Below are 24,106 nucleotides of genomic sequence, written 5' to 3' on the forward strand. Positions count from 1 at the left end.
TCCAGCAGAGTTACCATGGTCCAGTGTTGTAGTCGGGTCACCAACTGTCGAGTCCAAATCAAGTCTCAAGTCCCCAGTAATCGAGTTTGAGTCCAAGTCACCAAAGAAGAGTCATCGTTGAGTCCATGTCGAGTCACCATTATCTGAGTTTGAGTCAAGTCACAAGGCCAAAGAATAGCGACTTGAGTCAGACTAGAGTCAGAGTCCAGGACTCGAGTACTCCATCACTGCCTATTATACATAAAAGTAGTCCGAAAATCCAACTTCCGAGTCCTATTTAATGAATTGTTGAGTCCAATTTCATAAAGCCTCAAGTCCAAGTCATTAGTGCACAAGTCCAGAGAATTTCGACTCGAGTCAGACTCATGTCCGAGTCCAGGACTCAAGTACTCCATCACTGCCATGGTCACAGTGTGATGAAGCTCACAGTAGTAGGATAATATTTAGTTACGTAATTAAGAAAATGTTCACTCATTTGTTTTTTAAAAACATATATATCAACAAATATAGAGATTGCAGTCTAGTGTAATTGACAAATTTCCCATTTTTGCATATTCAGCTGACCCGCTGTGCATCGACAAAAAGATTATCTGGGTTACACTCAACAACTGATACAGCATCTGCTTTGCTATTCTTCATAAGCTTTGGCTTCAAATCTTCATACAAAAAGTCACATAAAAACAAAATGCAACGCTCATTACAACCACGAGACTCGACTTGGACACTAGCTCGAAGACTTGAAGTGAACAGCAGACAAAGTTAGCGTCTAGCTGGTGAACACAGTGGAGCATTTAGCAGCTAAAGAGACAGATATTTCCCTCAGGAGTTGGTGGAGAGCAAAACAGAGCTAAAAGAAATGAACTATTCTAACAAATCTATTCGTTTGACACAACTTCAAATTATGCTAATTTTGCTTCATGTCTACTATGTGTAAACACTAGACAACTGTTTGCCAACCGCTCCGACATTAACTCATAAGGTGATAATATGTTAGTGTTGTGTTTAGCTTGTGTATGCTGCCCCCAAGTGACCAAATAAATGAATGCAGGCTTCAGTGTACTAATTGAACACTGTCTCCAATTTTCCTTAAAAGTCCTATACAGGAAATATACAGTTAAATAACAAATCGGCTCCTTTACAGAAAAAAATATAAATCTATGGGACCTATACCAATATAAATAGGTACAGTATGTTTCATAAATTATATGGAGATATTGAAATATATAGTAGGAATAAATCTTGTATTATTAGTAGTAGTTGTATCTTTCATCATTATTTTATTATTACAAGTATACTAGGGTGCTGCAAGTGTAAGTAGGGTTATATTGTAACATTGTGAAATCCACAGAAGCATGGCGCCAAAAAAAAGCACACAAAAAAAGCATCTGACGTCAGCCTGGTGCAGATCCTCATCTAAAAACAGTCAAAGCAAATCCCTTTTTCTTCTTTCACATGACGATTTCAGCAGAGAAGACACATGTTCATTAAATTATGCGTCGCAACCCTCGTCATGACAACGAGCAGTGAGATTGAAATATTGCAAGTGGTGTCCTAAGAGCGAGAGAGGCAATGAAACCGCACAGAGAGAGAGAGAGAGAGAGAGAGAGAGAGAGAAAAAGAGAAAAAAAAAAAAAAAAAAAGAGAGAACTGTTGAAGCACAAGCCGTGGGATCCTCTTCGGTGCTGGCATCGGGCTTTAAAATCACTGCTTCCTAATATTTCAAGCACTTATGGTGATATTCTAACACCATGAAGGCTAAACGGAAGCTCCCCGCGCTGTTTCCCAGTCTGAGCCTCTATTTTCTGTGAAGTGCATCAGATAGCCTACCAAGAGAGAGAGAGAGAGAGAGAGAGAGAGAGAGAGAGAGAGAGAGAGAGAGAGAGAGCACCACGCAAGCGCGCAAAGAAGAGATTGGACACCTGATTTTGTGGGGTGTCTTTCTAGAGCGCTATTTCACGTTTTAAGTCAAACAATTCGTGTTTTTGAAGGCCCTCGCGGTGCCGTGGGGGCACATACCGTGGATTATTATCAGCATGGACAAATGGGGGAGAGAGGACAGATCACTGCGTTGACTTCTGAAGCAACGCGCAGAGTCTTGACGCTATAGCGTTACGCATTTATTTTACTGTGAGCGCTTTTTTTCTGTTTGAATCCCACTCGCTGCTGCATCTAAACATTGTAAAAGTCCAATATCTGTGGATAAGGAACAGAGCTGGGTGTTGTCAGAGAGGGATGAGAGGAGGAGGGGGCAGTATGAGGTGTGCTTTTTTTGGAAAAGCCGGAGAAAGACGGACACCGAGAAGGTGTACTGATGTGCGAAAGCCTGCGACGCGTTCCCCTCCTGAGAAATAATCGCGATCAGGGAAGAAATGGCCTAGTTAAAACATCATAGACACGCCGGCAGAGGATAGAAAAGAAGAATCGTGTTTAGATGGACGGGCCATCACCATCGTCATCATTATAATTCCTGTGCTGGCATCGAGTCTTTTTAGGTAAGCCATATGTCCACCGCTACCTCCTAAACGTGACTGGAGATTTTCTGTCTACCATGGGTTTTATGTGTGCGCAGTCTGTACGCTTTGGTGACTTCGCACATTGCGCACGTTATCCATCTTGACGCACTGTCACAATTGGGGAATGAGATTTCAGTGTAAATCCTCGTGCCACTTTGTTGCTATAGCACATATTTTCTTCCCTTCTGTGGGAGCCTTCGATTGGCCTTGCCTGTTGATAAGCTGTCACATCTGAACATGATCACTCTGTGCCTTCAGCATCAGTCGTTTTAACCATGCTGCTAACGAGATGATATTCAGGTGATTTCATTGGAATCAAATCATCATGCAGGCTGTCAATTAGACGGGATGCTCTTCTCTATTGGGCTTCAATAGTGTCCTCTTTCCCTTGGTATACGTTTTATTTTGATAACGCTTTTAGTAATTGATGGCTGTATTACCGCTTGATTAGACACACATGCTGCTCTGCTGCAATAGAACTCATTTCAACCAGAGTGACAGGTCTTGAACTCAGAAGATGTGTCCTGTCTCATGAAGAAACCCACAACGCACTCTGACACACACACACACACACACACACACACACACACACACACACACACACACACACACACACAGCCGGTGCCCTAGAAGATGCAGATAGGATTGTGAATTAAATGCACACACTCTGATGATCCAGGGAAAGGCTCCATTAATATTCAGTGGTGGTTGGGCAGTGCTCAGTTAATGGCAGACAACAGGACCTCTGTTCTGACAGGTCATGGATGAGAAATGGTATATTTTTATTCTGAGGGAATAAATGTGGGGTTTTTTTCTTCGCTGATTTGGTGCCTGTAGCTATGGACGAGTGACATTTAAAATCCACCAGAACACCTATAAAGTGATTTAAGAGACTTTTGCAGAATTTGGTATTACTCTTGTTCATGTACTGTTGGAATAGCTTTGATTGCTTTCTTAAGCTGGCGTCATGTCAATCTCGTTACTGGCATTTGGGCACTTACTCAGATAGAACAGAACATGGCTGAATAATTGGAAGACTTGGCATGGCATGCATATATGCCATACCTTTCCCTAATCCAAATGTTGTCATTACATAAAAGAAGAAAAGTACATAGAGCAAAGATTGGGCAGAAATGTTCCCAGAACCCCAAATTGAAAGTCTCTTGGGAACATTTAAAACCTGTATTCCTTCCAAGATAATAATTTGATTATCTATTCCTGAAATGGATCCATTTTGTGTCTAGTTATTCACTAGAAAGTGGGCCTGGAAGATTTGGTGGCATTATATTGAAGGATGATCCTCTGCTTTACAGGGATGTAATGCAGTGACATCACACATACTGTAATAAACCAAACAGCAGTTAATAAACATACTTTAACTTTTAAAACTGCCAGCATTTTTGTTTTAATCTCCAAGAAGAGATACCGACTGCTACCATTCCCCGAGCACTGTATCCAATAAACTACAGCAGAGGGCCAATACAGCTAATATTGTGGTGAGCAATGGAATAAAAAAGAAAGAATGTCGGCTTAATAGGTTGGATGACAGCATGAAGTGAAGACTTACAGTCTAGAACAATACGTGTTAGGTATTAATGTTTAATGAAGTATATTTGGGTGAGCAAGGTGAGTGTCCGAAGGTGTTCAATGTGACATTCTATCTTCCATAAACAGGATCAAAACTGGAGCTTTTGGAAAGGAGGACAGGGGTGTTTTATAGTTTATATACATAAGCTGTAGAGCTGTTTTTGAGAGAGAGAAGCCTTGGCAAATATCAGTGCTTATTTCCATCACCATGCCCAGCATTTAAAAGGGACATTCAGATTTTTACATTGGTATTGCACTGTCCCAACTTTAGGGTATTGTAGTTCTAGTTTATTACATTTTTGGTTGGAGTGGCTGTACTCGATATATAGAACATTGATATAGCAGTAAACAAATATTTGCTATGGAAAGATTTATAGGCAGTTGAGTAATGGCGCCCTGAGCAGAGAATGATGCCACACTCCGTGTGTGTGTGTGTGTGTGTGTGTGTGTGTGTGTTGTAATCTGAACTTCTTTGTTCTTTGTTTCTATAGCCGGTCCGGCCACCCATGCATGTTAGTGCATGTGAGTGCCTTGTGCGTCAGTATCAGACGCAGAGGGCCGTGTTGGTGTTTGACGAGTTGGGGAACGGTCTGTGAGAGCTGTGTGGAGGCAATCCCAGAACACTTTTTTTTCCTGCATATCGATTACAGACAATTTTTTAAAGCTTAATTTTATATTGATGACCTTATTATGGCAGCAGTAAAATAAATGAAACACTTGCATTCCTCATTAGGACTTTGATATGGGACATGTCAATTTTCATCTGCCTCATTTCTGTTAGCTGATGGCTGAACTGATGGCTCAGTGCATGGTTGTGGATTGAAGTGCACACAGTAAACTTCAAAACAATACATGGGTCATATTTTATTTGCCCTTTAGTCAGCTCTCTGATGCTGCATTGCTGTGTGGATGAACTACGTTTTTTTTCCCATTTTATAAACCAAATGTTCTGTTCCACTGAGTCAATAAGCCTTGCTTTGAGATAGAATGAGCCAATATAAAGACTTACTTTATGTTAGAAGGCCGCCGGTGGTGTATGGGCATAGGCCTCTTGGACTTAACAACTGCAGCTGTAGGATGTGCTTTGTACAATTTAAGTGGTAAGTGATGGTAAACTAAAGTGGCACTTGCTTCTTCATTTCACTGTGGCCATCTGAGTAGGAACAAAAGTATGATGAATAGGTGTTTTTACTAAGTTTAAGTTATTCTGCACAGAAAAGATGCATGAAAAAACACGTGAATATGCTGTGATTTATCAAAGGCAGCTACAGTTTTCTTGTATTCCATTTGTGCATACATGTTTTACTTCAGCTTGTTTGTATCGGTCTGTGGTTTGGTCACTGCTTTTTATCACTGTCCATTTTAAATTCAATGCTTTTAGCACATTCAGTTTTTCCAAATTATGATGCTACCAGAGTATCTTGTCTTCCTCTGTAAAAAAAAAACAAATCTGTGTCCAAGTAAATGTTCTCACAAACTCTTCATACCAAAAGCATCACAAGCTGTGCAGTGCCATTGTGTTGCAATCACATCAAGAGGCCCCACTGGAAAAAAGTGTTAAGAAACGAGCAATGCCTCCTAGCAATGAAGGATTCACACTTTGAAAAGTGCAAAAATATGATGTATTCTCATTTAATTATATATCCTCATATAATACAGTTGCACAAAGTGCCTTTGCCATATGCTTTTAATGAACAGCAGATCCAGGCTGTGACTCAGAGGAGGTTGGAGAGACTTTCTGTTCTCGACCATAACATCATCTTCGCAGGGATCACTGGTGAAGTCAGTCTGCTATTTTAAACCCGCAGATCATTTGATGTAATAGTGATCCAATCGCAATGTCCACTCTATAGCAGAAACATCAAACCATTGAAACATTGAAATGGAAATTTAAGGGATAAAGGATGGGCATCACATGGCCAGGTGTCAGGTATTTAATTGGCAGTTGAAGTGAGGGTCCAATTTAATAATTAAAAATGTAAAATAAAAAATTTTAAAAAAAAAAAAAGGTAGTGTTTGGGGGTGAAAAAAAAAAAGGAAAAAAAAAAAAAAAAAAGTTTTTTTTTTTTTTTAGTGGGAAAATAATAAAAGAGAAAAAAAAAAAAAAAAAATTAATAAATTTTATAATTTTTTTGGAGTAAAAGATAGATATTTAAGTGTGGTTATATTTAATTTTCACTGTTTCACCCGCAACAAGTCCTACTGACTTGCTGTCCAGAAAGCTGCACATTTATAACCCAAAGACAGACACATAAATATGAGACTAGAAAAGAAAATGAGGCGATTAAAGCCAGGTGGAGCATGAAAATTCAGCCCATATTGCCCAATATTTGACCAACATGGCGGTATGGCAGCTGTTACTATCCATACTCCATCCTCTCGCCATATGACCAGCCTAGTTTCTCACAAAGCTACCGTGTCTTTACATAAAACATTTAGTGTATTCCGGGTTAATGGTATGGCTGCTGTAATGGAGGCTTGGAGATTTTAATTTCTGTGTGAAGATGTCAAGTCAGAGAAAAGGGAGGTTAAAATGACCCAGCTCTCAGTCACATCACGACCAAGGAGGAGAAAAGCAAGAGAATAGCTTGACCTGACCCATTATCCGTGAGCAAAGTAAAGCTGGAGAAAACGCCTGTGCAAATGCCATGGTAACCATCTTTTGTAACCTCCTTTGAACAATATCACATAACAGTCATCCATGAGATAAGCCAGGATAAGTGCTGTCCTGTCTTGCAAAGTCTGGGAAGAATATCACACCAAAACCCCATTAAAATATCTGGTACTTTAATGTGTCTTTTATTAGCACGAGCCCATTAAACCGGGACACGTGACCTTTCCTGAATTGCAAAATTCCACCCTTCAATTCATCAGACATGATCCATTAAGCAGCTGTAACACTCAGTTCTCTATGTTTGGGGCAGCGATACAGAAGCTCGAGCTGGCATTCAAATATGTCATGTATTCTCAAAAAAAAATAGAATGAAAAATGTTACTTTATCATTGAACTACACTGATCATAATTCACCTTGCTTATGACACAGCACACGCTTTAAGCTGCTGGTGATCTTTAGAAAGGTGTGGGCAGTGTTGACATGAATTGGACCGATATGCAGTTTGAAATGTACCCTATATGATGTATTGGGGAGGCAAGCCATTTATTATTAATTAAATGTCATAGTTTCTACATTTTCAGGTGGGAACATAATAGCCGGTTAATGTTGCAGTATGAAGTTAGCTAACGATAGTTTTATTGGCTTTGAACACGGTAAGAAACTTTAATGCCTGATGAGATATGGTGCTAAAGGAAATGTTAATAACCATACCCCCACCTACTCCCTACACCTAGTGCAGAAGTGAAGTCGCCCAGTGGAAAAAACACACACATTATGTCCTTCCTGTCTGCACTGAATGCCTTTTGGAAACCCAGTATAGCTACTGTAATATAAAGGTAAGGACACTCAAAAAATGAGTGAAGATTGATATGTACATGACTGAAAACTAAAATAGACACTTTGTGTAGTGTGGTCACTGACTCTGTGAATTTTATCAATCATCATCAACATAAGCCAAACGGCAACGCAGCTGGAAGTAAGATGTTAGACAATGTAATCAACAGACATTTTAAGACATAGCTATGCTAGACAAGCACAAAAATGAATAATACTAGGGTCTGAGAAGGCTTTTTCAAATTCTACCATTGACATTGACTATGTTTACATGCACATAATATTCCAGTTTTTGCCGTTATTCCAAAAAAGATGATATTCTGACTAAGCCGTTTACATGGGTCAGTGTAACGCTTATCAGTTCAATTTTCTAAGCTCAAACGGACATTTGGAAAAACTGAAAAATGGGTTCAAATATCCAATTTTTCATTTTATTTCCACCTTGATAAATCAAAAAAAACAAAAACAATTTGATCTTTAACCTGTTTTTCCAATTTTCTGTTTTTATTCAGAGGATCAGAAATTGAGAAAATTACAAAATTGCATCTGAGCTCCAATTATTCAATACTGCAATGGTATTCTCTTCCTTGACTTTGCGGAATATGCAGGTCATTAACTGCATATGGACCAAAAAACAAAAAAACTGATAGACTTTGGGGTCAGAGGTGCTTGCAACTGATGGTTTCGAGTGGGGGGCGGGGCGTAGGGAAAGAATACCTTTGCACTATTGAATAATTGGAGCCCAGATGCAATTTTGTAATTTTCTCAATTTCTGATCCTCTGAATGAAAACAGAAAATTGGAAAAACAGGTTAAAGATCCAATTTTTTAATTTGTCAAGGCAGAAAAAAATTCAGTTTTTCCTTAGAAAATTGAACTGATAAGCATTACACTGAGCTACATGGCCAATGAAAGTGAATATTCCACTAATATTCCCGTTTTCATGTAGCCGTGCAAAAGATTTTTTTCAAACTTTTCCAGCAGTGGAGGACTTGTTGGACTGTGTGATAACAGCGTCCCTCTTTCGTTCCTTCAACCAGCTTCTTGAAAAGGTCAGCATGGCGATGTGTGCGCATATCCAAAAACCTGTTGATATCCAAGTCTTTGATAATGTTTAAAAGTAGCTGTGTTTCTCTTTCTTATCGGGCCTGCAGCCTTGCAAACTGTTGGCTGGTTGGTTTGTGTACAGCAACCACAGAAACGCCTGCGGTAAAAACCCCCATTGAGACGCATATTCCAAAATGCGTTGTATACATGTCCAACCGCCACACTAACAATTTTTTTCCCCTGGGCCATACGTTCACTGAACAAACAATAACCCTGTACAATAATGGCCATTTCCCACCCCAACCCATCTCCCATCCCCTGTCATGACCAACCACACTACCTCTGGATGTTATCTCATCTGTGAACTTTCTTCCTATGCTGAAACCTGCTGCTATCTTATACATATGTGTGTAAGAGGGTGTGTGTTTTCTGGGAGGGATTGGAGGGTGTCAGTCAATTGCCTGTATCCCAAAATACATTTGCTGTATGTGGGTGGGTGAGTGTGTGTGGGAGAGAGAAAAGAGAGAGTGAAATGTATGTAGGGGATGGGGGGTGTTTGTTTGTTACATATTTTACATATTTTATTAATTCTTTTTTTAAAAGCACTGATCTGGAGCGGCACCTTGAAGTTTGTTGTTTTAATACACTGTATTCATGCAATGACAAATAAAGCTTGATTTGATTTGAAGAATGCCTCTAAAACCCGAATAATACCGGAATATCCCACGTCTTAATCGAAAAATGCCATATTCAGAAAAGGGCCTTATTCAGAATATCCAACCGGAATGTGCCGTTTACATGACCTGTATTAAATTCGGAATATTGTCATAGTCAGAATAATAGTGGAATATTGGTGTGCATGTAAACGTACTCACTGAAAATGGCTCACAGCATGTTATAACGAAATTCGCCCTGCTGTCCAAAGTAAAGAAATCCCCCTCCAACCACAGTCAGCTCCAGAGAACAGTGGAAACAGTGCATCGGTAGATTATTCTGAAGTCTGTATGCTTTAAATACGGTAAGCAGACAGTAAAAAAGGCACATCATCAGACATTTAGCAGGAAAAAATCTCAGCAAGCAAAACAGGTTAAATAGGAAAATTACAACCTATTTTGTTGTTGTTTTGATTTAATTAAAATGTTTGATGTTTAGTTAATGAAAGGTCAAGTACAGTATTTGGAACACCAAAGTAGCTGCTCTGTTGAAGCCCTGTGCCAAAAACAGGCATCCCACAAGGCTCTAAAATGGTACCTAAATGGTAAGCAGACATTTTATACGTACTGTAGTGTCTACTGTGTGTTGCATAACATCAGCTAGTTTGATCCTGTGATTTCTGTTGATCTGGGTATAGTTATTTCCACACACTGTGAATTCTGAACTGCTCATTTGGCCCTTATATGCCAGGACATTTACCCATTTTGTTTAGTGAATGAAGGATTGGTTTCTGAACTGTCAAGTCCGAAGGCCAGTGGTTCATATCTCCCTTAATCTTAGTGTTGGAGATGTCAAAAGTTCTGATTGTTCAAGATCTCTGCAGTCATCCATATAGACAATCATTGTCCGACCTTGTGTCTGTTCAAATAAACTGGGCTCCTCTCCTTTCCACTCCCACAATGTGGAAATACCAGTGAACTATGTTCTTAGAGGCCAAGACCTCTAGTTTGAAGGCAGTGCAAAGGGTTGGTCTGCAAGTTTCACAGACAGTTGCAGAATCAGCGTGCTGGTGCAAGTGCACTAAATAAAATGTAGTACCAGCAGCGTCAATTTAGAGTGAAGCTGACTTACCTGGACAATAATATGAGGGGAAACACTCGGTCTCATATCTTCTTAAATATAAAGAAATGTTTCTTCTACACATTCAAATTTGCTAAATTTACTGTATTTTCTATGACATATTTAACAAAATCCATTTCCTTTTGCAAAAGAAAATGATGAAGATGTAAAATGTGTTATTGATTTATTAATTATTAAAAATGAATTTCAACATCGTAAAACAAGACAGAATGAAGCAGGTTACTATATCAATTTATTAAGTGAATTCTTGTAAATTCTCACTTCTCTAGTTCATTTTCAATTTTTTTATGGAAATCAGATTTTCAGACCTCATTATGACACTGGCAGATTGTTAGTGTTTCCTTAATAACTTTTGTAAACAGTGGGGGCCCGGAGCCTTTTTTGATATAGTACATGTTTTTTTTAAAGTAGCCAGCCAGTCAACTGGGTGGGAGTGAACAAAAGGATACACTGACAGGACAGATTTTCTTAAAATATGGGCACCTCTTGCCTTCTTTAGCAATGGTGCCATATTACATGCATACTAAAGGCCCGGTCACACCAGGAGGTGGCACAGCAAAATTCTTCAGCGTATCTTTGCAAAAACGTGTAGTTCTAGAGGCTTGGTGATGTACAGTAGTGACTACTAGCAGTCTCAAGCCTATTTGGCATACCAATGGTAGCTAGCAAGTTAACCGCTAACACAATAAGCAGCCGGGCTAGCGCTAGTCCGTCACAATACAAAATGCTCTGCATTTGAGGGCGCTCAACAGATGAATCCAGGCAGCATGGGAGAGTCCGTATGGCATGAGACCCATAACAGAAGCAGTGACATGAATAATCACAGGCGTAACAGTGTGAGCTTGTCAGATTATCAAGACCACCTAATTACCTTTTTTTTATCTGAAAGGTGATTGTAAGAGTCAGCTGATACTTATCAGCTGATGGCATGCAGGAACCCAGTGCCAACATGATGCTTCATTCCACTACATAAGAACATGAGTCCATGTTTGAAAAGCCCTGAACACAAATATGTTGCAAATAACAATCTGGCAATTTATTAACAGTCATTCCTTTAATGTATGTATTTTGGACTCTTTTTATATTCAGTTGTCAGGCTTAATATGGCTGCATAGTGTCTTATTTTACTTTGAGGTTTCATTGCCTTAAATAGACAACTGGTGCTGATGACATGTTGCTGTCTACTTTTATTGAAATATTTTGCTCAGCATGTTGTGTTTGTCCTGTCACTTTATGGATTATTAAATTAAAGAACAGAAAAAAAAAGATCAAATATCATTAACCGTATAGAAGAAAAAACACCTGCAATTAAAATTCAGCAAGCTACAAAGTCTTGTATGTTTTGAAATGACTTGTCGTTGTTTTAAAAGTCAGTACTTGCACTGAAACCCAAATCCTCCCCCCCCCCATCTTTTATTCAGCTGACCTCAGAGCAGTGTCTTACAGTACAGGAAACCTCTCAACACTTTTGGGCATACAAATCATTTCAGCAGAATACATCACATACAGCGAGTCTCAGTGTTCTACTTAAGCTAACTTACGCATCACCAATGCAGCGACCCCATCTGTCAAGGTACACTTTTTACTGAACGTGACAGTCCTCTTAAGGAAACGTTTACATTTCAGCAGCCGTTTTGTGTTGTGTTCAGCTTGAATAGCATGGCAAAGTAGACCGTATGTATTTACTCAAATGAATGATGATCCTGAGTCAAAATTCCCCAAGTGTGAGACAATAAAGCAGGCTTATGTTCCAGGACGCTTTGCCAAACCCCCCCCCCGCCCCCAGAACAGATGAGCAATGTGTAGCTGTAGGACCAGCTGCATGACTTGTAGATGATTGTATTACCCATTGCTATGATTGTCTGTGGTCAAACATAGTGCACCTGCTATCTCCCACACATTATAGCATATAAGTTCTTCAGGTTTCCATTTGTGATTGATCCTTTATTAAAAAATCTGCAAGGTCCCCCTTTGGTGTGCATCTAGATTCCCAATTAACAGCAACAGCTCCTTCCTTATCCCATCTGTACAATGTCCCCACCTACATGAGGTTAGAAGGGCTTTTAATATGGCTGTAGGCAACCTATTATAATATTGATTTACCCTGTATATCCATTGATTTATGACAAGAGTGTAATAACCCATGATCTACAGTATGCGTTGCATCTTAAATAGTATTATAGATTCACCTGCCTGTTTTGCCATCATTACATATTTCAGAAATTATAGATATATAACAAGCTGCATGATAAGGCATAACTAAAGAAGTAGAGGAAAGTACATTGCAATCGGGACCTTGGTCAGGAACGTCAATATTGGACGATTCTGCAAAACAATTGATTACATTCAGAGATTTTCTTTTTTCATCCAATGTCAGCATTTTTAAAAGAAATGATTCTCTACAATATCAGCACATGGCAACTATGCTATTTTTAACAATAGTAAAAGACTGTGGTTAAGGCAAAAAAACTATGGTTAAAATACAGTTCAGTTTCGGACATACTTTCCATGTTCACAGACTTGACCGGTCACTGAGACGCACGGGCGGTTCCAGTCATGCCTTATTGAGGGTCCGCGCCGGTCTGGCATTTCACGCACGTGCATTTCCCGATCCACACTTCATGATCTATTCCAGTTGGTGGAATTTGGGGGTCTTTGTATTCCTTTAAACACAAATTATATAACTGTGGGTAATGGCGCATTTCCTTGCACAACCTCTTATTAAAAGAAGCATCCATTTTGTTATCTTCTTCTTTTCCTTCTTCTTCTTCTTCTTCTTCTTCTTCTTCTTCTTCTTCTTCTTTGAAAACTTCTTGTGCATACCGGTGCACCAACTAAACCGGAGTGTGGAACAACTGGACCATAGGTGCTTTTTTTTTTTTTTTGGGCTGCACATGACCATGATGACAATTACATAGCGTCTCCTGTGGCTTTGTCACAATAAAAGCCACTCTGTGTTTCACCAGTTTAAATTGTTTAAATTGAAGCAGTAGGATGTCCAGTTTGCATTAACAGTAACTTCATACAGCTCTGATATGTTGTAAAGAGTAAATACTAAACAGTGACACTGTTATCAATGTGATAAAATTGCACTGGATACATACTGCATCGTTCCCTGTGAATTCCTTGTGTAGGCAATTTGAATCTAGCACAGGAATGGTGGACTCCGCCACTACCAATAAATACTACTATATACTGTAGAGAGGTAATTTTTACTGAATGTATACATTGCCTGGCTATTGTGGAAACATGCCAATAGGGTTTGATTTAATGTAAATCTTTGCCTTTTTATTAACTCAAGATACGGGGGGGGCGGGGGGGTGTAGCAAACTAAAACTCGCTAAGCAAAGAGAAACAACGAAACAAAAATGTTAATTTGTTATTCTTGGGATCCCCTGTCGATGTTGTGCATTTGCACAGAGCTTCTCTGGTTTATTTTCAGAGAAAAAGGGTGGTGTGTTGCCAAAGAGGAGAAACACTATGCAGGTTATTATCCCAGCCTTTTCTGAAAACATTTTAATTATTAATTTGTTTGGATACTCAGAACACAGCTGGACTACAGTGCTTTACCACACCAGTTAGGGAGCCGGGTGTAGCAGCAGTGAAGGACACAAACTAAACAAACAAAAGCATGAAAACCAAATGGACCCCAGTTACTCAAAGAACAACAAGCATTAAATCTGGGAAAGGGAGATGTTGGTGCAGTCATATCAAAAAGAACTTTGAGCATCTGCAGTCCAAAGGCATTCAACTTTCCACTTCCCCTCACAATTCTTTCAGCTCAGTGGAGCTCAGTCATTGTACCTCTTAACTCTCTCATGCATGATATCTTTTATATTGGACAATTAAACATTTAACTTAATAAAACACGGCAGTCCCACAGACTTTACATGGATGGATTTTGTGATATACTTACTTTTCTGGTGTGGAGTTTTGGGCTGGGCAATACTGAAAACACAAATATCACTATTTCTGACCAAATACATCAATAGTATGATGATACTTGGGAAAGTTACATAAGTGTTTTAGACTCTCAGGTGGCCCTGCAAAAAGACACAATGGAAATTTATTTTTTAGAACTTTCAACATAAAATAAGCTCTGAAAAAACATATCTGTCTAAAATGGAAAACATGCACAATCCTTTGAGATCTACAATGAGACCAACCCCAGAATGGATGTAATTATGTGAATGGACGATTTCATACATCATTTTGCAAAGTGTCTTCCTGTAATAACATTATATTTAGACAAAGGCTTATATAAACCCCTGCTTTTATTCAATATAATTATACAGAACATGCTGCCTCCCTCAACTTCTCAACATCTGGACTTGGACTGTTCTACACAACATAACAAACTAACCCTAACCCTCATCTCTGATGTTGAGGACTTATCATTATTCAGTATAGTCTGATATGCAGTACTGTATAGCACAAACCTACCTTGCATTATAAATGACTTTGTGGATGATGGTTTGATTAGGGTAATGATTATAGGAGCCAAGGTGATGGCTGCTACAAGCATTGCTGTTGCCAAGGTGATGGTTTTCAAATGGCAAAAAGGTTGTTTGTGTGGGCTACAAATCATTGTTTATGATTTCATTTTAGTGAAATTGTATATTAGGTAGGGGTGTTCCATATCATAGAGTTTACGATAATACCGCTATCTGAATATATGAAAAACAAATCAGATTGTGACAATGACAATATTCCGACTTGTTGACGTTAGGGTTAGCCAGTTTAGATGTGCACTTTTTTTGTACTATTTTAAGGTAAGGTAAAGGTACTTTATTGTCACATACACGTAGCAAAATTCATTCTTTGCATTTAACCCATCCCTCAAGGGAGCATTGGGCAGCCATTTACAGCACCCGGGGACCAACTCCAGATCTGAGCCAGTGCCTTGATCAAGGGACTGGAGAACCTAGTACATGTTTTTTGATGGTGGGGGAGTACCCGGAGGAAACCCACGCAAACATGGGGAGGACATACAAACTCCTCACAGAAAGGCCTGTAATGACCTGGATTCAAACCCAGAACCTTCTTGCTGTGAGGCCACAATGCTAACCATTGGGCCACCATGCTATAACCATTGGGCCACCATGCTATTTATATTTTATACAGAATGTGTTTTTCCCCTACTGGTGGTATCCATTTCTGCAGCAAAGTCCAAGTAAAGTAAAAGTATTTGAGCAACAAATTGAATATACATAATACAAATTACAATACTGTAAGAAAGCAATGCCTTGATCTAAAATAGTCATGCACCAAATCCCATTTGTCACTATTAAACGAATGGCAAGGCAAGTTTAACACCCTGCGCCATGCAACTAATGCTGCACAACTTCCAGGCTTACTCGTCCAGGGATCTGCCCTTAAACTATGGGTTACCCTTCATACCCTCTGCCATTGTCCATGAACCTTAACAGATAAATCCAAAGATTCTGTCTCATTACATCTACATATCACTCAGTGTCACTAATCTAAGTCTATGTCTCCCACCTTTCTGTTGCAATATTTGCCACTTCATCTTAAATCTCACACCACTTCTCCAGTACAGCCATTATCTGCCCACACTGGTGCAGTACTGTATCCACAATGCAGCTGCTCTTCCCTATTCCCCCCCACTGACTGCACACTCCTGTAATAATGAGTATTATCGTGTGAATGTGCTGTACGGTGTCAACCATGTGTGCTTTTTCCAGCCTCGTATTTCTCTGTACTCACATTATCTTATGTAAGAATGAAGCAGGTGTGGCTGACATGTGTCTCTCAGCCCTTGAAGCGAATTGCACTTTCCACTGGGAATTGGGGGGGGGGGGGATAACAGGTAACGAAATATGTAATTGCAACAAGTTTTGACAACATTTAAATGTAAGTGGATACTCATGATCCTAAAACAATCATATTTTGGAGGTAATTTTCTGAACATAACTGTCTGGACTTGTTTTGATTACATGATAGGAACAATGCAAGGGCATGCTTGTTACTGTGACAACAAATATTGCGGTAATAGTTCAATTAAGCATACACGCAGTTCCAATGAAATTGATTTCACCCAGCAGGGGTATGTTTGATTAGACTGGGCTCAGTTAACACAAGGAATCACTGAGAATGTGTTTTGTTATTGCTTCTTTGGGTGTTGATAGAAGCCTCATGATTCACAATGTTGTCTAAAAGCATTCACTTTAAAAATGTGGGCTTTTGTTATCACTCACCTTTTTGTCCCCCTCGTAAACAAACACTCCAAATCCCCCTGTGTCCATTTTGACACATGAACACATTTAAGAAAAGAAAATTAAGAGCTGAAATCAGAGCATTTTAACCAGGTTATTCTCACAATACTCCTGTTGACATAGACAGGCAGGTGTTAATATGACAACTGCAACAACTAGATTAGTGTCTTAATTAGTATACAAGGCTATTAGTGCAGACATAAATGTACTCACTATCATATTTGGCTGTCATTTGCCCCTAAAATTAATGTTGATGATTAATTCATTGAAAATTGACTGAAAATTGCCTCCTTGCGTAACAGACCACTGGTAGGAGATGTGTAATTAGCTTTAACACTTTGTCCAAAATAGGTTATATTTTTACTATAGTTTGATATGAATTCTATAACTTGGTAATTTCTCTGCTCTATGAAACTTAACTATTTTTATTAAAGTAATTTCCACACTGAACTCTTTCAAAAAGACAGTCAAGGCCTGGTTACTAGATAGGGTTTCGGAATAGAACAAAAGGCAAATTATCGTTTATATTTTTAATTATTTAAGGAAAATGTTTTTATGTCATGTCGATTTTCATCACACACTCTGTACGTGTCTTGTCTTGTCCTGATGTGTTGAGGACCACAGTGGAAATAAGTCCTGGACTTCATTGTGTTTTTATCCTCGATTGTATTAGATGTCTTTTCATGTTTATGGCATTTTTGATACAATTAAATAAATCAAATCAAATCCAATAAAGCCTTGCAGTAAATTAGAAAAGTACCTTACTCTATTTGTTCAGATAAGTCAAGATTTTTGCCTCCTAGAAACTGATATTTCCTTTCTCGACTGTGGCTTATAAAACCACCGCAAACAGCCAAGCAACTTCTCTTTTGACATCAGTGAAATTTGAATTGGTTTGAAATGAGAATGCGAGGGGGAACTTGATGGCAGAATGGCTGTTTGAAAATATGTACAGAGCGATGTGAAAGTATTGAGACTGTGTCAGGTTTGGATTTGACTCATATTGGCTGTGAGTGCTGATTTTCAGCTTCAGGGACGGCGTTGCTCATAACCCATTTTTATACATAACATCCCAATTGTAAAAACGATGCAGCAGGACATTGATCCTAAACATAGAGACAATGGCAATCAAAGATTGTTTTGGGCCAAAACACCGGTCAGACCCCGCAAGACTGGAGTGGTGAAAGCCCCTGAAACAAACTTTCAAGGTGGCTGTAAAAGTGACAGTAAAAAGTACAAGTAAAAGTTAAAATATTAGTTAAATTATAGTTAAAAACATTTCTCAAAAAATTCAGAAAATTCGTAAATAGTAAACAACTTTTTTAATAGCACCATGTATTTAAAGTCCCTTGTATATGCTGTAATTATGTATTATCTCCACAAATTATCATTATCGTGGAGCTTTAACCCTTGTTGTCTTCCCGTCATCCATGAACTCGTCCATTTTTTTGCGCTTTTTCCGATGCTTTTAAAAAAACAACAACTATTTGGTCGCTTTTGGTGACCAAAAGGTTTTAATAATACGTTTCACACTTATGATTGGAACATTGGTCAACAAACCTCATTTATGTGACATTATACCTAAGCAGAAATTATGATTTTTTTTAAAAAATTTTGCCTAATAGTTAAGATCAGAGGATGTTGAATGGATCACAGACTGATTTATGTCAAGGTTTAGTCAGGACACTGTTTTAAAACCATTTAATCCATGTTATTTTGGGGCAATTTGGTTGAAAGAAACTCATATTTCTGATTTAAAAAAAACGTTGATAATGGGTCAAATTTGACCCGAGGAAAACTCAAGGGTTAAGGAAGGGGATTACAGCATGAGCTGTACCTTAACAATCAAGCAAACCACTCAACCACGCATATCACCCCTGCTGCCTGCACCTGCCTCTGTTTTAGCCATGACAGCCTTTCTTCCATCTTTCCTGCCATTGGTCTCTACTCCTCCTCAATGTTTTTATGCCACCCTCTTCTCCTTCCCTATTTTGACCTCTCACTGTTTTCATACACCCTCACAACTGTACTGTAGTTCTGTAAAATATTCCTTCAATGTTCTTACATAGTCGTGTGGCATCTACCACTGTACATTAAAATGCAGTCCTTTGCTCAACAGTGAGTTTGGGATATTTGTTTCCAGACATTATCATAATATGATTATATGATTAATGATTTATAAAGTAGCCTATCCCCAAGGCTTTTATGGCGTTTTATTTCACCAACTGACTACAGTTCCTATCAAGACGTCCCCCACATAAAGGGAGAGGGATTTGCTCGTCAGTTGGATGTGGCTGCCACAGCCGGTAATGAATTAGTCAGACTTGCACATTGCCAGCAAAATGTTCATAACACATCCACGTCAAGAACCTAAGACATACACTGATATTGTATAACTTGGGAGTCCTTAGACAAATGCGATACTTTTGACAACACTGAGTGGCGGACGCAATGGCACCAATGGCACAGAAGTGTAATGATGATGTAACGTTATGCATGGCATTCAGGGCTGGCTTTGGGTTTCGTGGACTCTTTCTCAGTCTTGAGTCAAGAATAAAGCTGATTGCAGTTTTGCTAGGGGCCTTCAGTGTTGAACGTGCCTGCCTGAGGAACATAAGCTTGTTAATTCAATGTTATCCTGTAAATCTCCTTTTAAATTATACTCCTCTAGACATGCTTTTATGTATTGTCTTCATCTTTGCCACCACCTTTTCTGTTTTCTCTATTTTTTTTTCTTTTCTAGATTGTGGATTTGAAAAAAAGATTATCATGAGCATCATCATTATTATTCTTTTGCATTTTTACATGTAACTGTGTATCAGTGAGACCGGGCAATCATGTTAACATGCCTCAGCAGCCTTCTCTGTTTAACTTAGTGGGCCATTCTATTCTTAAATTAGCTTTAAGCTCGAGGCAAACCAGCTGTCAGACTGCTCCCTCAAACTGTGTGTATCGCCCTCTGAAACCTATACACACGCTAACACAGCTAGCATTTCACCTAGATCATCGCTAATTAGTGTGTCCCCAGATTGTGCACACTACTTGGCTTCAGTATGACACATTCTCCCAATCACAACTACCAAACACACTTAAGAAAACAGATACAGAAGAAGTAACAGCCCCCTAAAGGCAGCAATGTTCATCTATACCAAATTTTTTTTAGAAAGTATCTGGCCAGTGGCTGTCAAGATATCTTACTCTGCTGGTGTGCTGGTGGGAAGAGTTGTAAGATAAAGGGTTTTCCATGTTGATCTACAGGTGTTAAGTAGAGAGAACAGTCGTGACCAACAGCAACATATTGATTTTCTGGTCCAGCAGTGACAGAGAGCCTTTTGTCTAACATCTCCTATCTACTGCCTGCTGCTTTATGGTCCCTGCTGCTTCTATAATAACCTGCGTTGATGCTTCATTAAGGCCCCTTTTAATTGACTTCTTCTTAACTTTTGTTTTCATGTTGTTAATTATTGGGGGTAAATCCATGCAGCATGCGTAGTAGAGGAATATAATGGAATTTCATTTGTTTTGACCTGTGTGAAAATTTAAATTGAGCTTTGTTTAAATTTAGCTTAAGGCCACTGCTTCTCAGACAGGATCTGCCCAGCAGGCCTTTATCACTTTTGAATGAGATGTTTGCAGTCATTTCTTGGGTTAATTGGACTTCTAATAAGTGTCGATGGATATTTCCTTGTGGATATTCCCACATTTTTCTGGCTGCAGTGTGATGAGGATGGGAAGGCAGTGGCAGATGGAGCGGCCGTGGTATCTGATTGAACTGCTCTTGGAGTCTAGAGGGCTTATGGTAAATAGAATAAATTGTGGGATGAAGCTCACGACCTTCATCAGCACTAACAACACAGTGGTTCTCTGCAATTATGGGGTCGCCATGAAATTAACACTGTGACCAGAACTTAGAACCATAAACGTCCATTTTCTCAGACAGATTAATGGTAGCACTTTAAGTCCCCCTATTTAGCATTTCTAAGCAGTATATAAACATTAAATGAATGGTATATAACACTATAATAACACACTGTAATGTAGTAGTAAGCAAGCAGATATGTGATTGTTAATGTAATTATCAAAAATCTCCTGTGGACACCAATTAGTGGGGGCAGCTGTATAAACAGATAATGAACGAAAAAACAGTTGTGGTAATATGAAGTTAGAATTACTGAAAAATACTAAAAATAAACAAATAAATAATCTCCATATATCTGCTTACACCGTCATTAGTGTGTGTTATAAACCCCTTATCAAATGTTTGTGTACCATTTATAAATGCTAAATTGGGGAACTTAAAGTAAAGTGTTTCCAGATTAACCTGTATTTGTATATTGCTGTTTAGAAAATATTTGCTGTGGAGATTTAACAAGAAATCGGGACAGACTTTCTAGCAGATGGGATAAAATTGAAATAAATGTATATAAAAGCTTTAAGGAAAGGAATACATGAAGCTTATTCAGTGTTTATGTGTGTGCCACCCCAATTTAGTTGTAAGGATTGTAACTATGACAACAACAATACAAAAGAATGTGTGATTCGTCGCTATAGGATTTTGTGTTACAGTAATGAACACTAAAATTTAGTTTGGAACAAACAATTTTGCAATTTGCTTTGATTTGAAAATGTAATATTTGTCCTGAGGGTGGCGATGGAGCAAAAGCATTACAATTTCAGGGTTTATGGTTTAAACTCATTAGCATGGTTGCAAAGTTGGGGAAGCCAAAGCAAACTTCAGGTCTAAAATGGAGCATACAGTAAGTGTGCTCAGTTTATTTCATGGTCATCTGCTCATTAGTTGTTATGGATGATGGGGGATGATAATTATTCATTCCAAATTTAGTGGAAGTTTTGCCTAAGGTTTTTAAGATACCTTGCCATGCACTTAAGTGCTGGTCAAATGGAATGTTGGCCAAGTGGAAAGTGCATGATGAAAGGTCAGGGAGTCATGAAGATCATTAGATATCATCCTCTGGGAACAATGAATATCCAGTTCAAATTGCATAGCGGTCTGGTAGGTAGTTCCTGAAATATCTTGCTTTGGCCTAATGTATAGCCGGGCGATATACCGAATTAATTAGAATTTCTGTTCACATGGTGTAAAAGTAGGTATTACAATGCTTACAAAATGGTTATTTTCAGTCCCAAAGCAACAAGCGACTGAACAGTGTGTGGTTTTACTTTGTTCAGTCTGTTCTGACCATAGACAGTATATAAGAATGGACCAACAGATCCCGTTGCTCTGGACGGAGACCAGTGAAGGATATTAGAAGCACTTTTCCGGTGAGCGCTGAGCGTTACTGCGCAGCCTCCAACTGAGCTAGAAGACGTAGATGTGACGTGAGCAACCTGTCTGAAAGTTGTAAGTCTTCTGGTAGCTGTGCCATGAGAAATCAGAGACGGAGAGCACAGGCTAATTATTGCTAACTAAAATGCTAGTTAACATTAGAAATTAAACCTAAACAGCTCATGTAAGTCGAAACTGCCTGCGAGCTTGTCCTGTACTATACGGTAATTCCTCTACTCTGTGACACAATCGTTAGCCTGTTTTTACAAAAACGTCTGCTACGGAGCCATAACGTGAGGTACAAGGTAATGGAGCCTTTTATACATTGTCATGTTTCTTTAGAAATAAACAATGGACAAATAGAGTCTTTAAACGCTTCAGATGTAAAGTTATTCGCTGTCAAAGTGACGTCAAAATGAATGGCAGTCAGTGGAATGCTAACGGGAGGTGATCTTTTGTAGCATCAAAATGGCGCCATAGGAGGTTCAAGTTCTGAAGCGAAGCTTACCCCCTTGGTTCTGACCTGGTGGCTAGCTAACGTTAGCTAGCCAGCTGTCTGAAGATACCAGGCTGATTTCTTGTCAAGTAACACAAACAGCCGGAGCAGATGAATTAGTGTGCAAACTCCTGTACTCTGTGCTGAAACTGATTATTAAAGTGTATGTCCGTGCTCTGTTTAGTTGAAGCATCTGGTACAGACAGTCTGTAGCTGTATTGGATCATTTTTGAATATGCATAACAATGACAGCCCTGCAGATGGTGCAAGTATTGTATTATCAGCAAAGTCCTAAAAATATAATATTTAAATCACGTTTTTGTCTTGCTGCACTTATCTGGAATCTTTTTGTTTGTGTTAAAATCTTGGATTTTTTGGGTACATCACCGCCCAGTCCAAATTCAAGCCCAAAGTGATGTCCAAATCAACTGAAAAACATTTTAAGGCTCAACCGCTATATGAGAAAATATATTTACGAAATTACTGTAAGCTAAAAAGTAATTCCTTAAATTCCTAAACAGTTAACTAGTTGCAAGTTTGCGGTAAAATGCAGTTGGGTTGTTGAGGTCAAAACACTATATAGCAGCTGTGAATCAAATAAACGTATTATAATTAATACTTACACTGAATGTTTGCTGGTTCAATCCAAATGAGTATTGAAAAGTATTTTCCGCGACTGAAAAAGGCACGTGTTGGGAGATGAAGACCAGCCTGAACTGGAGATATCAGTCTGAAACAGAGCTCAACAGTCCCACCAGTGGAATTAGTTGTGTTATTAATTTTATTTACAATATTTTCAGGCTTCAACCAGTGAAAGACAGGGTCAGGGAGAGAAAGAGATATAGATTCGTTAGGCATTGAAGTAGGAGAGGAGGACAGCATCCAACAGCGCGTCCAAAAATAAGTATCCCCCCCCCCCACTGTTTCCAGTGTTGGGTATATCCTTCCAGCAGCCCCATTATGACTGGGTTAAGCTACATTTTCTTATCAACCTGCCTGTTGAATATTTTACAGAACATACAGCTTTAATTATGCTGGTAAAGTCAGCTGTGATTTTTCATCTCCACAACTTGAAAGTATATACTACAAAATAAACATGTATCTCCCCAGAAGGTTCAACAGTGATCCTATTACAATAATCCTAAAATGGTTTAAAGCTCGATTGACATAAAGTCTGCCGAATCTCTGCCTATTACCCTCTGCAGCCCTCCCCTTGTCTTCGGGGGCTTCAGTCTTCATTATGTGACATGCCATATATTTGAAGACAAAAATCTGTTGGGTGCTTAACTGTTTTCTTTAATTAAAATACACTTTTTTAAATCAGTTGGGCAGTTAGTGACATTATTTTGACCAAATTAATGAAGACGTTGTGACCTAAAATTAACTGATGACTGCACAGAGTGGCTTTTATTTGAGTTGACTAGTTGGGTCTCTAAGCAAAAGAACCACACATGATCCTAATTGACAAGAATAGGCTGAAAAAGTCCTATCAGTTGTGAATTTTAAAAATAACTAATACCCAGTGCTGTAGGACTGTCAAATCCTCCGCCTCCGCCCCGCTGTTATAGATTACATAGAAGAGGAACTGACTTTTCTGGTGCTGGCTTCTGAGTACCTACCAAAAAGTGGCAGCCATTTCTTTCCCCATCTCCAATTCCTGTATCACCCAGTTCATGCTGGCAGTCTGTACATTGGGGC

The 24,106-nt window shown here is 38.9% G+C and overlaps 1 protein-coding gene across 2 annotated transcripts in view; it reads left to right on the forward strand.

Annotated features, from left to right (window-relative positions):
* nlgn2b (neuroligin 2b) overlaps nt 1–24,106 on the forward strand; it is a 159,081-nt gene that overhangs the window by 80,246 nt on the left and 54,729 nt on the right. Inside the window, exon 1 of one of the 2 annotated variants that reach the window (XM_039777225.1) lies at nt 1,683–2,492. The exons of the other annotated variant lie outside the window; for it this stretch is intronic. The gene's annotated coding sequence lies outside the window, so the exon portion shown is untranslated. Of the gene's footprint in view, nt 1–1,682; nt 2,493–24,106 lie in introns of those variants that run through there. 2 annotated transcript variants of the gene reach the window in all.

Source organism: Perca fluviatilis, chromosome 16 (genome assembly GCF_010015445.1).
Source record: "Perca fluviatilis chromosome 16, GENO_Pfluv_1.0, whole genome shotgun sequence".
Taxonomy (NCBI): domain Eukaryota; kingdom Metazoa; phylum Chordata; class Actinopteri; order Perciformes; family Percidae; genus Perca; species Perca fluviatilis.